This window comes from Podarcis gaigeae, assembly GCF_964106915.1.
Source record: "Podarcis gaigeae genome assembly, chromosome: 4".
NCBI lineage: Eukaryota > Metazoa > Chordata > Lepidosauria > Squamata > Lacertidae > Podarcis > Podarcis gaigeae.
In genome coordinates, this window is record NC_139677.1 from 19,847,178 (window position 1) to 19,862,053 (window position 14,876).

At 45.6% G+C, this 14,876-nt stretch overlaps 1 long non-coding RNA gene across 1 annotated transcript; it reads left to right on the forward strand.

Moving 5' to 3' along the window:
- Positions 1-4,890: 4,890 nt before the first annotated feature.
- LOC310843031 lies at positions 4,891-13,672 on the forward strand. Its single transcript, XR_014563474.1, has 2 exons — positions 4,891-4,989; positions 13,174-13,672. It is a non-coding gene; the product is annotated as an uncharacterized lncRNA (long non-coding RNA).
- The last annotated feature ends 1,204 nt before the right edge of the window (positions 13,673-14,876 follow it).

Here is a 14,876-nt window from a genome sequence, read left to right on the forward strand (position 1 = left end):
GTGGTTTATGAGCAGGAGCATGCACTAACAAAATGTAATAGAGTTCTAGACATTTTTTCACATATACCTCATTGAACTTAGAATATTGGCAGTGTGTATGGGGACCCCAGGAAGCAATTGGTTCCATCACTGGTGGTAACTAATAGCACATTGTCAAAGACTCTGACCTCTAACCGTCTCAACAGAATACTCTGAGAGGCTCTGGGCTATTGACCTCTCCTTTACAGCATTCAGCAATGTCAGTATAGCCAGTTATCTCTGCTATGGATGCTGGAAGAAAGTGCTGTTTGCAAATTCTGATATGAACTATCCCAGAAGACTCAACTCCTGGACCAATAAGGATCTATATAAATCAGAATAGTATTTACATAATAGTATATCCTTTGGAGTTTGCACTTCTCTGAATGCTGTGGCACAATTCTGCACTCAAAAGAAGTGTGGTTAGAAATGCATATTTTGAGATTTTAAAAATATGGTTAGCGGTTTAAGAGAAAATACATTTTTAAACAGCTTTGTATGTAAAGAGCTTTTAAAATAATCACCTTCATTATCATGAGATTAATGTGGAAATTGAAGTGATGTGGATAAGAAGCACACTCTCCCATCTATCCCCATCTCAGGTCTATGTACCAGTAATTCCCTTCCTGGTGCTTCAAAAAAGCCAATTTGGCATTGGTGGCTCTTGTTTTATTAACCCCCTCTAGACACTATTTTAAAAGGATTCATTTGGGGAAGATATATTTTAGGGTAGATGAGCTATGAAAAATGGCTGTTGTCTCATGGCAATAAAAATGCTTAGGAAAACATCTTCCTGCATGATTAGACACAGAGAACAATACAAGGAACAACTCTTGGTTTTAAAACATACCAACCACAGCTAATAATAGGCCTTGATTTGTGGCGACTGCATTGAGAAATGCTTAGAGTCTGCGATTTGTTTATTATATTTAAGAGAGATCCTCAAGATGGGTTAAGGCTTTAGTCGAAGAACAGCCAAGTGTCTGCACACCACATCAGACATACAAAACTGCTTGGTATGACAACAATCTCTACCAACTTGCCAACAAAGGGGAAATTAATTTACCACACATCAGATACTGATGGTGATGTGAGATTATTTATATGTACACATATATTATCTGTGTCAAGGTTTGCCTAATACAACATTCTTGTACTTGGGCAGAACCAGAAGGAGGTTCGAGAAGCAAGGAGGGGCAGGCCTGAGCTAAAGCTATTTGCTTACTATTTGCTTACTGATTAGGAACAAAGGAAGCTCCCTTATATTGAGTCACATCATTTGGATCATCTAACTCTGAACTGTCTACACTGTCTAGCAGAAGCTGTCCAGGATTACAGGCAAGGGTACCTAGCAATGGCAGAGATTGAACCTGGAACCTCCTGCACAGCGACGTTGTGTTGGTTGCCCGTGCCCAGGTTGGGCGTTGAGTGTGGAGGTCCCCAAGCCACCCCTCAAAATAATTCACAAATGACATGTAATTTTAGTTTAAGGGTTTTTGGCACTATTTTGGCCACAACTTTATTAAAATGCAAAATCTGTGAGTGGTTGCTTAGGCATTGGTTATAACTATCTGTCCCCTTGCCTGGGACAGAACTGACATTCCAAACTCCATTGGAAGCCAGTGAAGGGAAAGACAATGTTGGGGATCAGTTGAGCTGAGCGACAGTCCCTCACCGCTCACCCAACCAGCTCCCCAAGGCTTGCCGGCCCTGGTCCCATTTTAGGGATTGGACGAAATCGTGGCAAGCCCCAGGTTTCCTTTAACGGAATTCCCTTCCAGCACCATTGGACGAGCAAGCACAGCCTATCCTGACCCCTCCACCACCAATTTTTATAACCAGTGCCTAACCGCAACCTTACAAGTTGTGACAAATTGCTAAGTAGTAGGCAAAAAACAAATGGCACCAGCCAATCCACCAAATGGACAAAATTCCTACTAGGTCCCTGCCCCAACGGCAGATGACCCCATGACAGGCATAGCAAGGAACACAGGGCAGGTGGGTGGGTGATCCGATGCACTCTGCGAAAGAGAAAGCAGAAGCAGTGTGCCCCAATATTTAAAGCCTATGGTCCTACCCACCTAATTTGCTACATGCAATTTGCCCCAGCAACCCGGTCAGCCAATCGTTGCGCCAGGCAATAACCATTAACCTGCCTGGCAACAGAGGGCTGGCCTGGCAGCCCCCACCGCAACACGTGCTCTTATTTTAGGGAGAGCACGCTATGGCACCATAGCACCCCACAAAATCAAGCGGGGCCATGCTGCATCACCTGCCTGCCTGCACGGGGGGATCCCAGCTGACTGACGTGGTTCTTGGCAGTCTAATCCCTCCGACTTCTGCAGAGAGGTGTGCTGGACTGAGCCACATTGGGGCCAACCCTTGCCCACCTCCTTCCACCCATGCTGCTCATCGTGGCCCTGAACTGCTCTACCACCTCTGCCAGGGTGGAGTGGAGATCCCCATGGAAGCCAGTGCCTGCATAGGGGTCCCTAGTCCTGCCCCCACAGAATTTTGTGCCCTGGGCCATGGCCTCCCTGGCCCTGCATGCTATGCCTCTGCTTCTGCATGCAAACAGATGCCCTAGCACTGGGCAATGGCTCTTCTTTGAGGATGTTGCCTCTTTTTGCTGTCATGGAAGACTATCAGCATACGACATCAGATCCTACAGATTGCAATCTGATCTAGACTGCATGTGGGCCACTCAGGCAGCAGATGATAAGCTACCTGCAGAACAGATGACTCATCTAACTTTTAAGGTCAGAGACTGCATACTCTGCTCCCCCATACTGAAGGAGAGCCTCCACCCCCATCGTCCAACCCGGACGCTGAGGTCCAGTGCCGAAGGCCTTCTGGCAGTTCCCTCACTGCGAGAAGTAAGGTTACAGGGAACCAGGCAGAGGGCCTTCTCAGTAGTGGTACCCACCCTGTGGAACGCCCTCCCATCAGATGTCAAAGAAATAAACAACTATCTGACGTTTAGAAGACATCTGAAGGCAGCCCTGTTTAGGGTTTTAATGACTGATGTTTTAATGTGTTTTTTATCTTTTGTTGGAAGCTGCCCAGAGTGGCTGGGGGAACCTAGCCAGATGGGTCGGGTATTCATCATCATCATCATCATCATCATCGTCATCATATACATATGCCAAATATCTCATTCTCATGCTCAGATAGATAAAGAAATCTCTTTCTCTCACCCACACAGATACCCACATATGGTATACCTAGATGATCTACATAGTCCTCTGTCATCAGCCTGAAGATCCATTCATTTCCTTTCTCCTCTCCAACCTGCAGATCTCCCAGGTGGGCTGGCAAATGAGCAGGCAGATGAGAAGCAAGCTTAGGGGGGCCTGCAATTATTCTTGCAGTGAAAGTGCTCTGGTGCTCAGGTGGTCTGGCACCAGCCCCACTGCTGCTACCACCCACAAACAGGTGGGGCAAGCCGGCCTCAGCTGTTCCGCATCCTGCTGTTTCTGTTTCTGCCAAAATCTCTCATCCAATTTCTCAAAAGTTTAGTTTCCCTGCAAAAGAGGCTTCCATTTTTTTCCTGAGTCTTTCTGCAGGCATTTTATTTCTTGATCATTTTTTGATGTGGGATGTTTTCTTCTATCTGCTTAATGTTTATCCAGCACTCTGCAGCCTTCTGATCTGTAAAAGCCCCCATAGAAGGAGAGACCTCTCTACCATTTGACTTCATTAAAACACAGAAAGTCGGGGAGACTAGCAACCGAGTGCCTAATATCAGTGTGCTCACTGTTTATGTTTTTAAGAGAATTTCCTTTGTCGTTCTTTTTTTCCTTTCCTTTCCTTTCCTTTCTTTCCTTCCTCCCTTCCTTCCTCCCTCCCTTCCTTTTCTTTTACAAAACACCGTTTGGCACTGATTTCTTTAAAGTAAAAAAGGCTTCACTTTAAAAGCACACACAGATGAAGAGCTGTCAGGCACAGAATAGGCAGCCTCCTCACTTTCCCATACTTACTAGAAAGCCCGGCTGAAGTGCAGGATGAAAGGTGAAGCATGAAAGGCAGGATGCTCACAAACACAGACCCTCCAAGTGTCCCTATTTTCCAAGGACAGTCCCGGTTTTACAAGAGCCATCTTGTTTTCAGATTTGATACTGGAATGTCCCTCTTTTATCAGGACACCCCTATTTTCATCAGAGAAATGTTGGAGGTTATGGAGTTATGTGACCCCAGAGCCGAGGGGATAAGCAGTTACACAACCTTAGAAAACATCTAAAGGCAGTTCTGTATAGGGAGGGTTTTTTTAATGTTTAATGTTTTATTACGTCTTTATATATGTTGGAAACTGCCCAGTGTGGCTGGGGCAACCCAGTCAGACAGGTGTGATATTATTATTATTAATAATAATAATAATAATAATAATAATAATAATAATAATAATTTTATTAAGGAATAAAAAGGAAAAGGGACCCTGACTGTTAGGTCCAGTCGTGGACAACTCTGGATTTGCGGCTCTCATCTCGCTTTACTGGCCAAGGGAGCCGGCGTTTGTCCACAGACAGCTTCTGGGTCATGTGGCCAGCATGACTAAGCCGCTTCTGGCGAACCAGAGCAGTGCACGGAAATGCCATTTACCTCCCGCCAAAGCGGTACCTATTTATCTACTTGCACTTTGACGTGGTTTTGAACTGCTAGGTTGGCAGGAGCAGGGAGCAAAATAAGCAAATCAGATACAATCTTCCCTCCAAAAAAGACAAGGCAGGCCAGCTAAAAATGGTTGGCCAATCACGTCACGAGTACCCCCAGATTCTTATAGCAAAGGAAAACTGTGGTCCAACATCTTTTGCTTTATGAAAAACATTGGCACTCCAAATTGTAACACATGAAGAAATATTGAGAATATTATCTGAGCCGAATTGTTTCTTCTGCTGCCAGATCGATAGAAAGTTGGAGTGAAAAAAGAAATGTAAGGAAACTACAACACCTGCAATGATGTTCTTAGAAAACGTACCCTTTCACTTTACAGATTTCTGGAAGCATTTAAGCAACCCATCTGAAAGCAGTTTTGAGAGAGCAAATGCTGGCACTGAGCAGTCAAAGTTAAAATAAGTTGCACCAAACACATGTTGCAACCTGGAAGAAATTGTCTTACATTCTAGCACTTTGATATTTAGCACAGCTACTTGCACCTAAACTTCCATTTGTGTGTGTGTGTATGTGTTCCTCTGCACCTCCTTCGTGTTCCTTGACCTGCTGGATCAGGTCACATAATAATAATAATAATAATAATAATAATAATAATAATAATAATAATTTATTTATACCCCACCCTCTCCAGCCAAGGCCGGGCTCAGGGCAGCTAACAAGCAATAATAAAAAACAAGTTGAATGAATACAACTTAAAAACAAGATTAAAATACAACACTAAAACATTGAAACATTAAAATGTAGCCTCATCGCAGGAGGAGAAGGAAAAGAAAAAAGAAAGAGAGGGAGGGAGGGAATCAAATTGACTCCAAGCCAAAGGCCAGGCGGAACAACTCTGTCTTACAGGCCCTGCAGAAACAAATCAGATCCTGCAGGGCCCTGGTCTCATGAGACAGAGCGTTCCACCAGGCTGGACACCAGGCTGGAGCCAGTGTTGAAAAAGCCCTGGCTTTGGTTGAGGCTAATCTAACTTCCTTAGGGCCCGGGACCTCTAGGGTGTTGCTATTTATGGACCTTAAGGTCCTCCATGGGGCATACTGGGAGAGGTGGTCCCATAGTTACGATGGTCCTAGGCCGTGAAGGGCTTTAAAGGTCAAAACCAGCACCTTAAATCTGACCCTGTACTCCACCGGGAGCCAGTGCAGCTGGAAAAGCACTGGGTGAATATGCTCCCATGGCAGAGACCCCATGAGGAGCCTCGCTGCAGCATTCTACACCCGCTGGAATTTCTGGGACATGGGCAGAGGAGGAATGGTGGAGACCACCTCCCCATCCTGACCCTTCCAGGGAAGAGGTTGAGGAAGACAGTATAGATTGACAACAGTGGTTTGATGGAGGTCACAGCTCAGAGGCAGATGAGGGGGAAAGTTGGGAGATCATGGGAGAGCCAGTGAAGCTGGCTGACACGTTGTCATTAGAAAGCATTCCAGATCCTCCATCTCCCAGAACCCGGTGAACCTTAAAAGTAGGAGAGCAAAGAGCTCAAAGACAGAGGGCACCTAGCAGCACCTGTAGAAGAGACAATGAGAATGACGAAGGAGGAAGTGGGAGAGACAGGGGTGGAGATTCACTCAGGACAATGCCATTATCTAAGAGGCTGGGTTCTATAGCCTCTCTCTGTAAAGAAGGAAATAAAAAAGGATGGTAAGAAACTTTCCCTTGCCTTATACTTTCTTGTGCAACCAGCAATGAGCCGCTGACAGCATCCTGAGACATACCTATTGAATCCAACATCCTGTTCTCACAGTGGCCAACCAGAAGCCAATGGGAAGCCCACAAACATGACATGAGTGCCACAATTCTCTGGTTGTAAACCCCATAAATTGTGGGGTTTATTGCCTCCAATGGTGGAGCTAGAACATAGCCGTCATGTATTTCTTTGGAAGTCATCCAGATTGGTTGCTATCATTACATTTTATGGAAGCAAATTCCATAGTTGCACTTTCCCCCGTCTGTCCTAATATTCTAACATTCAATCGTTTGATGGTCCTAAATGAGAGAGGACAAGAACAGTTCACGTTCTCCACATTATACATAATCCTTTACACCTTTATCACTTCTCATTTGACTAATTTTTCTCTCTCTAAAGTAAAACACCCCAAATGTTGTAACCTTTCAACCTTTCCTGTTGGGGGTGGGTGGGTGGGATCGATATTTGGTTGGGGATTAATTTTAGTATAATTGTTCTGTTTTTGTTTTCTGTTGTTTTATTGGTTCTGTATAGTTTGTATTTTGTTTTTAAGGGGCGGGATCAGGGCTGCCTGGGAGTGGGGCCCCAGCCAACACGATGGCTGGGACAAGTTCCACAGGGGCGGAAGCACTGGGACATCCGATCTCGGTGATCATGGGCAGGAGGCGGAGTTACGCTAAGACCAGACCGTGTCATTACCAAGGAGGCAGGTTTAGTCGTTGTTTGAAGACTACCCCTGCCTCCGGGTCTGGCCTTGACCGGATGGATACTGGAATCAACAGGGGAAACCCACATGACCTGAAGGTGTTGCTGTGTAATGCCAGGTCAATGATGAATAAAACCACTGCCATCCACGACCTGATTGTGGATGGAGGATTTGACCTGGCATGTGTGACAGAGACCTGGTTGGAGGAAGCAGATGGGCCTGTCCTTGCTGCCGTTTGCCCACCGGGTTTCTCTTACGCACAGCAACCCAGGTCATGTGGGCGGGGGGGGGGGTTGCAGTGATTTTTAGGAAGTCATTAGTTTGCATCAGGCGTCCTACTGGGAAGACCCAGTTTTCTGAGTGCATGTTCTGGAAGTTGGGCAATAGGGGCAGTACAGGATTCCTTTTGGTGTACCGACCTCCCCGCTGCACCAAGGATTCCCTGTATGAGCTGCTTCAGGTCGTGGCGGATGTTCTCCTGGAGACACCTAGCTTGTTTGTCCTAGGGGATTTTAACATCCATGCCGACACGACCTTACAAGGGGCCGCTCGGGACTTCATGGAAAGCATGGCCTCCATGGGGCTGTCCCTGAATAAGTTGGGCCCAACTCATAGTCATGGACATGCCTTAGACCTGGTATTCACCTCTAGTGACGTGGGTGATCTGACACTAAGTAAAAGTGAAACCAAAGAAGTGCCATGGTCAGATCACTTCCTGGTGCAACTGGACTTCTCCGCGACCCTTCCCTTCTGCAGGGAGGTGGGACCAATTCGGATGGTCCGCCCCCGCCACTTAATGGATCCAAATGGTTTCCAGAGAGTGGTAGGGGATGCTTTATCCCATGTTGATGGCCTTTCAGCTGATTCCCTGGTGGCCCGCTGGAATGCGGAGTTAACCAGGGCTATTGACTGTTTGGCTCCGAAGCGCCCTCTCCGATTGCATGGAGCCCGGACAGCCCCGTGGTTTTCTTCGGAGCTGAAGGCGATGAAACAATTGCTGAGACGGCTAGAGCGTTGGTGGCAGAAAACTCACTCCGAATCTGACCGGACACAGGTTAGAGCTCAACGTCGAGCCTACCAAGTGGCGATAGCGACGGCGAAGAAGACTTTCTTCACCACCTCTATTGCATCTGCAGAAAATAGTAGCAGGAGACTCTTTCAGGTGGTCCGCAATTTAACGGAACCACCTTTACCACCGGGGCCTTGTAAAGACCCCAAGATCTCCTGCAATGATTTTGCAAAGTTTTTTGCAGATAAAATCACTCATATTCGGAAGGAGCTAGACACCACCGTGGGAGCAGGGCTGGGGCGGGAGAGTGCTAGAGCCCCGTCTGGTCAAGTTGCATGGAATCAGTTTCAATCCGTTACCACCGAGGATGTGGACAGGCTGCTTGGACGCGTGAAACCAACCACCTGTCTCCTTGATCCTTGCCCATCCTGGCTAATAAAAGCAAGCCGGGAAGGGCTGGGCGATGGGCTCTGCGGGGTGGTGAATGCTTCCCTCTGTGAGGGAACATTCCCAGATCCGCTGAAAGAGGCGGTCATTAAACCGCTTCTTAAAAAACCATCTTTAGACCCGGCCAGTATGGCCAACTATTGCCCAGTCTCAAATCTTCCATTCTTGGGCAAGGTGATTGAGCGTGTGGTTGCTGAACAACTCCAGGCATGCCTGGAGGATGCGAAGCATTTGGATCCCTTCCAATTGGGTTTCAGGCCTCATCATGGGACTGAAACTGCCTTGGTCGCACTGGTTGATGATCTCCGGCGAGCTAGGGACAAAGGTGAGAGTTGTTTCCTGGTTCTGCTGGATCTCTCAGCGGCCTTTGATACAATCGACCATAACATCCTTCTGGACCGTCTAGAGGGGTTGGGAGCTGGGGGCACTGTTATACAGTGGTTTCGCTCCTTCCTCCTGGGCCGTGTTCAGAAAGTGGTGGTGGGGGATGAGTGTTCAGACCCTTGGGCCCTCACTTATGGGGTACCTCAGGGTTCCGTCCTCTCCCCCATGCTTTTTAACATCTATATGAAGCCGCTGGGAGAGATCATCAGGGGGTTTGGACTGAGTGTCCATCAATATGCAGATGATACCCAGCTCTACCTCTCTTTCAAATCAGAACCAGTGAAGGCGGTGAAGGTCCTGTGTGAGTGCCTGGAGGCGGTTGGAAGATGGATGGCGGCTAATGGATTGAAGCTGAATCCTGACAAGACAGAAGTACTGTTTTTGGGGGACAGGGGGCGGGCTGGTGTGGAGGACTCCCTGGTCCTGAATAGGGTAACTGTACCCCTGAAGGACCAGGTGCATAGCCTGGGAGTCATTTTGGACTCACAGCTGTCCATGGAGGTGCAGGTCAATTCTGTATCCAGGGCAGCTGTCTACCAACTCCACCTGGTACGCAGGCTGAGACCCTACCTGCCCGCGGACTGTCTCGCCAGAGTGGTGCAGGCTCTAGTTATCTCCCGCTTGGACTACTGCAATGCGCTCTACGTGGGGCTACCTTTGAAGGTGACTCGGAAACTACAGCTAATCCAGAATACGGCAGCTAGACTGGTGACTGGGGGCGGCCGCCGAGACCACATAACACCGGTCTTAAAAGACCTACATTGGCTCCCAGTACGTTTCCGAGCACAATTCAAAGTGTTGGTGTTGACCTTTAAAGCCCTAAACGGCCTCGGCCCAGTATACCTGAAGGAGCGTCTCCACCCCCATCGTTCTGCCCAGACGCTGAGGTCCAGTGCCGAGGGCCTTCTGGCGGTTCCCTCATTGCGAGAAGCAAAGCTACAGGGAACCAGGCAGAGGGCCTTTTCGGTAGTGGCGCCCGCCCTGTAGAACGCCCTCCCATCAGATGTCAAAACGATAAACAACTACTTGACATTCAGAAGACATCTTAAGGCAGCCCTGTTCAGGGAAGTTTTTAATGTATGATATTTTAGTGTTTTCTGGTTTCTATGGAAGCCGCCCAGAGTGGCTGGGGAAACCCAGCCAGATGGGCGGGGTACAAATAATAAATTATTATTATTATTATTATTATTATTATTATTATTATTATTATTATTATTATTATAGGGGAGGTGCTCCAGCCCTATAATAATTATGGTTGTCCTTTTCTGAACCTCTCCCCAGTTCTACAATATCCATTATTGGGTGTTTCGTATTGTATCCCTAGGGTTCTGAGGGGAACATCGGCTTTCCTAAATAAAAGCTGGAGTGATTTTCAGTGTCTCCCTCTCCTGGCCCCAAGTGCATTTTCTTTCCAGCAAAGTTTTTCCTTGGGCATGGAGTGTGAATTTGTTATTCAAAAGGGTGTCCATCAACTTGTCCTGATTTTTTTTTGCGGTGAATTCTAAATGCTGTGTTCTGCTTCAATTTAAGGGTGCTGTTCTCTTCCTTTCATACTAACCTGACACTTCAATCATTTTAAGGGTGCTTTTGACCCTCTTAATAGCTTGTTGTATGTCACCCTTATAGTTTTGATGAAGCATGACATAATAAATCTTAGGAAGGATAAAGGTAAAGGGACCCCTGACCATTAGGTCCAGTCGTGGCTGACTCTGGGGTTGCAGCGCTCATCTCGCTTTATTGGCCAAGGGAGCCGGTGTACAGCTTCTGGGTCATGTGGCCAGCATGACTGAGCCGCTTCTGGCGAACCAGAGCAGCGCACGGAAATGCCATTTACCTTCCCACCGGAGCGGTACCTATTTATCTACTTTCACTTTGATGTGCTTTCAAACTGCTAGGTTGGCAGGAGCAGGGACTGAGCGACGGGAGCTCACCCCGTCGCGGGGATTTGAACCACGACCTTCTGATCAGCAAGCCCTAGGCTCTGTGGTTTAACCCACAGTGCCACCCGCGTCTCTTAAGGATGGATGGAAGGGGTTAAATAAATAATATTTCCTTGCAACATATAGGACACTAAGTCTAACAGCCTTGAGAAATGGAAAAGTCAATGTGGGGAAGGGTTCTTTGATGATGGAAAATTTATAAAATTGCTACACCATCCCATAGAGCTTTGCAATGCCAACAAATCTTAGGCTCCAAAAGGCCACATCAGTTCAGATGGCACCAATGTTTGGCAACACATGAGTACACATTGCCCCTTCAACATAACAACACAGCTGTTTGGGGAGGATGGGGCTCCTTGTTCTTCATTAGAAATGCAACCTGGGCTACATTCTTGTGCTTAGCTATGCATGAGCAAGTTCCACTGATTTCTATGAAACTTGAAGAGGCCAATGACTTCCTTGGCCCAGGACAGTCACAGTATGTACAGTATGTATGCGTGCGGTTAGAGACAGAGATAGAAACAGAGCTATATAAACATTTGAAAACTGATTTCATGAAGCATTAAAAATGCAGTGCTAGAACCATATTGCACACCTACAAATAGAAAAGGGGTTTGAGCATAAAATAGAAATTTTACATGATTGTTCACTGACAGTCATTTTAATGGATGAAATAGTGAGTTGGGCCTTTTTGTGATTGTTTTTTAGGCTATTTTGGTTCTGGAGAGGGCTATGTTGTTTTCAGTGGTGTGTGTGTGTGTTGTAATTGCCATATCAAATGTTCAAGTTGGCCAAGTACAGTGGTACCTCGGGTTACATATGCTTCAGGTTACATACACTTCAGGTTACAGACTCCACTAACCCAGAAATAGTGCTTCAGGTTAAGAACTTTGCTTCAGGATGAGGACAGAAATCGTGCTCCGGCAGCGCGGCAGCAGCAGGAGGCCCCATCAGCTAAAGTGGTGCTTCAGATTAAGAACAGCTTCAGGTTAAGTACGGACCTCCAGAATGAATTAAGTACTTAACCCAAGGTACCACTGTCATTTTAATCCATGGCTTTTAAAAATGCCTTCTCCCAGGCTTCCTCACAGCAACATGGGCTCCCTCTTTGAAAAGCTTATATACTAATAACACTCCCTACATTACACTGACCATGTGAAAACTACCCAACTGAAAGCTCTCTCAATTTCTATACTCTTTCCCCATCCCTACCACCAACATCCTTGCTGGTCACTTTGATCTGCCCCCACCAGCTCCAATTGCCAAAGGGAGGGGGAGCAAAGTTTTGAGCAGCAGTAGTCCTGCTGCATTCCTGTGAGAAGAAATGTCAAGGAAAGCTATGAAGTCAATCTTTAATTCCAACAATGAGTGGTAACCTTTGAAAAATGGTTCACCTTTACTTCCTTCAATATTTCAATCAATGGCCCCTCTACTGAGTGACCAGAGGAGGAATGAATGCTGGGAGGAGCACAGAGAGAAGAAGCCTCATTTCGTAGCCCAACAAGCACAGGATGCCTTTGCCCCGGGGCACTGCGGCCCGTAGACTGCAGCAAAATACTGGGCAAAGTTTTGCCCAGTATCTTGTCCATGCAATGGATTCCTGAGAAAAAGCTGTCCCATGAGCCCTTGCAAAGGGGAGGGTAAAGCCTCAGCCCACCCTCATTATTCAGCCCAGACACTGAGGTCCAGCAGCGAGGGCCTTCTGGTGGTTGCCTCACTGTGAGAAGCGAAGTTACATGGAACCAGGCAGAGGGCCTTCTTGGAAGTGGCACCCACCCTGTGGAACCCCCTCCCATCAGATGTCAAATAAATAAACAACTATCTGGCGTTTAGAAGACATCTGAAGGCAGCTCTGTTTAGGGAAGTTTTTAATGACTAATGTTTTAATGCATTTTTCATCTTTTGTTGGAAACCCAGATGGGCGGGGTATAAATAATATATGATGATGAGGATGATGTAAGACTGCTTTCCTTAGGCCATTTTGCCAATCTTGTTGGACCCATGGGCATGTTATCAAACTAGATTAAATGCCATGTGTACCACACATGCTGCATCTAAGCACACACTGCAACCTAAGTGTGCATTGACGAAGTACATGTGCAACCCTCGATCTATTGGAAGAAGATATTCAATTAAATAATAATGTAACTTAAACTTTTATATTTTCTTTGCCAGTTAGAACAATGCTATTTCCTCACATATGCGAATTTATAACCAATCCCTCTCCTTTTTACACAGTATGATGTTCCTGATGCAACATTAAGTATAATATCTGTACCGGCTTCCCTTTATGCACCTAAATTTGCAGCATGAAAGTCACAACAGGAGACTGAGAACAAGCCTCTTCCAACTGAGCTCTAAATGTTCTGAGAGGCTCCTTCTTAGGTTGGACAGGAGAAAAGGAACATTTCCTAGAAGACAGACCTTTGAACTAAAATCCCACAGAACAAGGGAGCCACCTGCTACAGAAACTCTGTGTAGAAGGGATGGGGAAGAAGAAAACCCAGAAGAATGACTACAAAGAATATGGAATGACACGACTGCAAATAATGAAGAAGCTGCAAGAGTTCTGACTTCTTTCTTTAAAAAAAATATAACTCCTGGAAACAAGCACATAATAAAAGAACTGCTCCTTCAAAAGAGCAGCTTCTTCAAAATACAATGCAAACTAAATTTCAGACAGGCTAAAAATAGTTTTTCAGACTTGGGCGGGAGAGGGGTGGTGGTGCAGAGGTAATCACGATCAGGAAATCCTCAGGCCAGGCAAAAAGCAAAGATAATAAAAACAAAGATGTGAAGAAAGCTAAGCTTGCTCTTTCTTCTTCTTTGCTTTGGTCTTTTTTAAATTGTTCTTTAGGGAAAATGTGTATGGGACAGTCCTAACCTTGAGTCAAGTACTACAGAGCTTTCTGAGGCAGTAAAACGTGGTCTAAAGGTTGTGTGTGTGTGTGTGTGTGTGTGTGTTTTAATGCTGCGCAATGGGAAGCTTCTTTCATTTTACACACATGGACACACACAGACCATGTTTGAGGAACACGCTCTTTGCAAATTCTAATAAAATCTGACCTGAGCTGCAACCCCAAGGACCAATGGCGGGTCAGAACTTAGTTTACTCTTCTCCAACAGTGTTTTTGTCTTAACATTTATTTTAAAAAACCTGTAAAAATGCACATTTCAGGATAAAGTATATTCAGAAATATGCAATTAGTGAGAAAATATAATTGAAATTACGTACTTAAATATGGGCAGATTTTTCTTTTTAAAAAGAAAAAGAAAACAAACCACAATAAATTCACAGGTGATGTGGAAATGTGTGTATACACACACACACACACACACAATTTTTATTTGATTTTACCTATCAAAATTACATACAATACCAAATACATATCCATAAAATGAGATTTCTCTGAATCTCACGACTTCCGCCCATCCCCTCCATGGGTCCTATTGTCAACCTTTCCAACTGCATATTATTTTAGAGTCTATATTTTGTATCTATCTATATTGTCAATAATATTTGTTACATTACAAGTGTTTTTGCAATCCTGCTAATGTTTTCATCTGCTTACAGTGGCCTCCTAAATAAATTATAAACTTTTCCCATTCTTTCTTGAATTTCTTGACTTCTTGGTCTCTGAGTTTCCTGGTCAGTTTAGCCATTTCAGCATAGTTTGTCATTCCTCTCTGGTAGGGGCCATTCTTCTCCGGTAGGTCAAATTATTTTGACCAGAAATAGACTGACCCAACTATCCCTCGTGTCGTGTGTGTGTGTGTGTGTGTGTGTGTGTGTGTACACACACCTTCCCTCTAAACTAAGGCAAAGACCTTCAATGATGTTATTTGCACATTTTGTCCTTGCACAGGGGACATGCTAATCTTCTCTGTATCATTCGGATTTTAGCAAATGTGTTGCTAAATCTAGATCTATAGCTATACCCATTGAATACTTTGTGGATTTGCATTGTTTCTTCTCCCCATCGTCCTCAAAGCTGCACTGGCAGTGCCCCA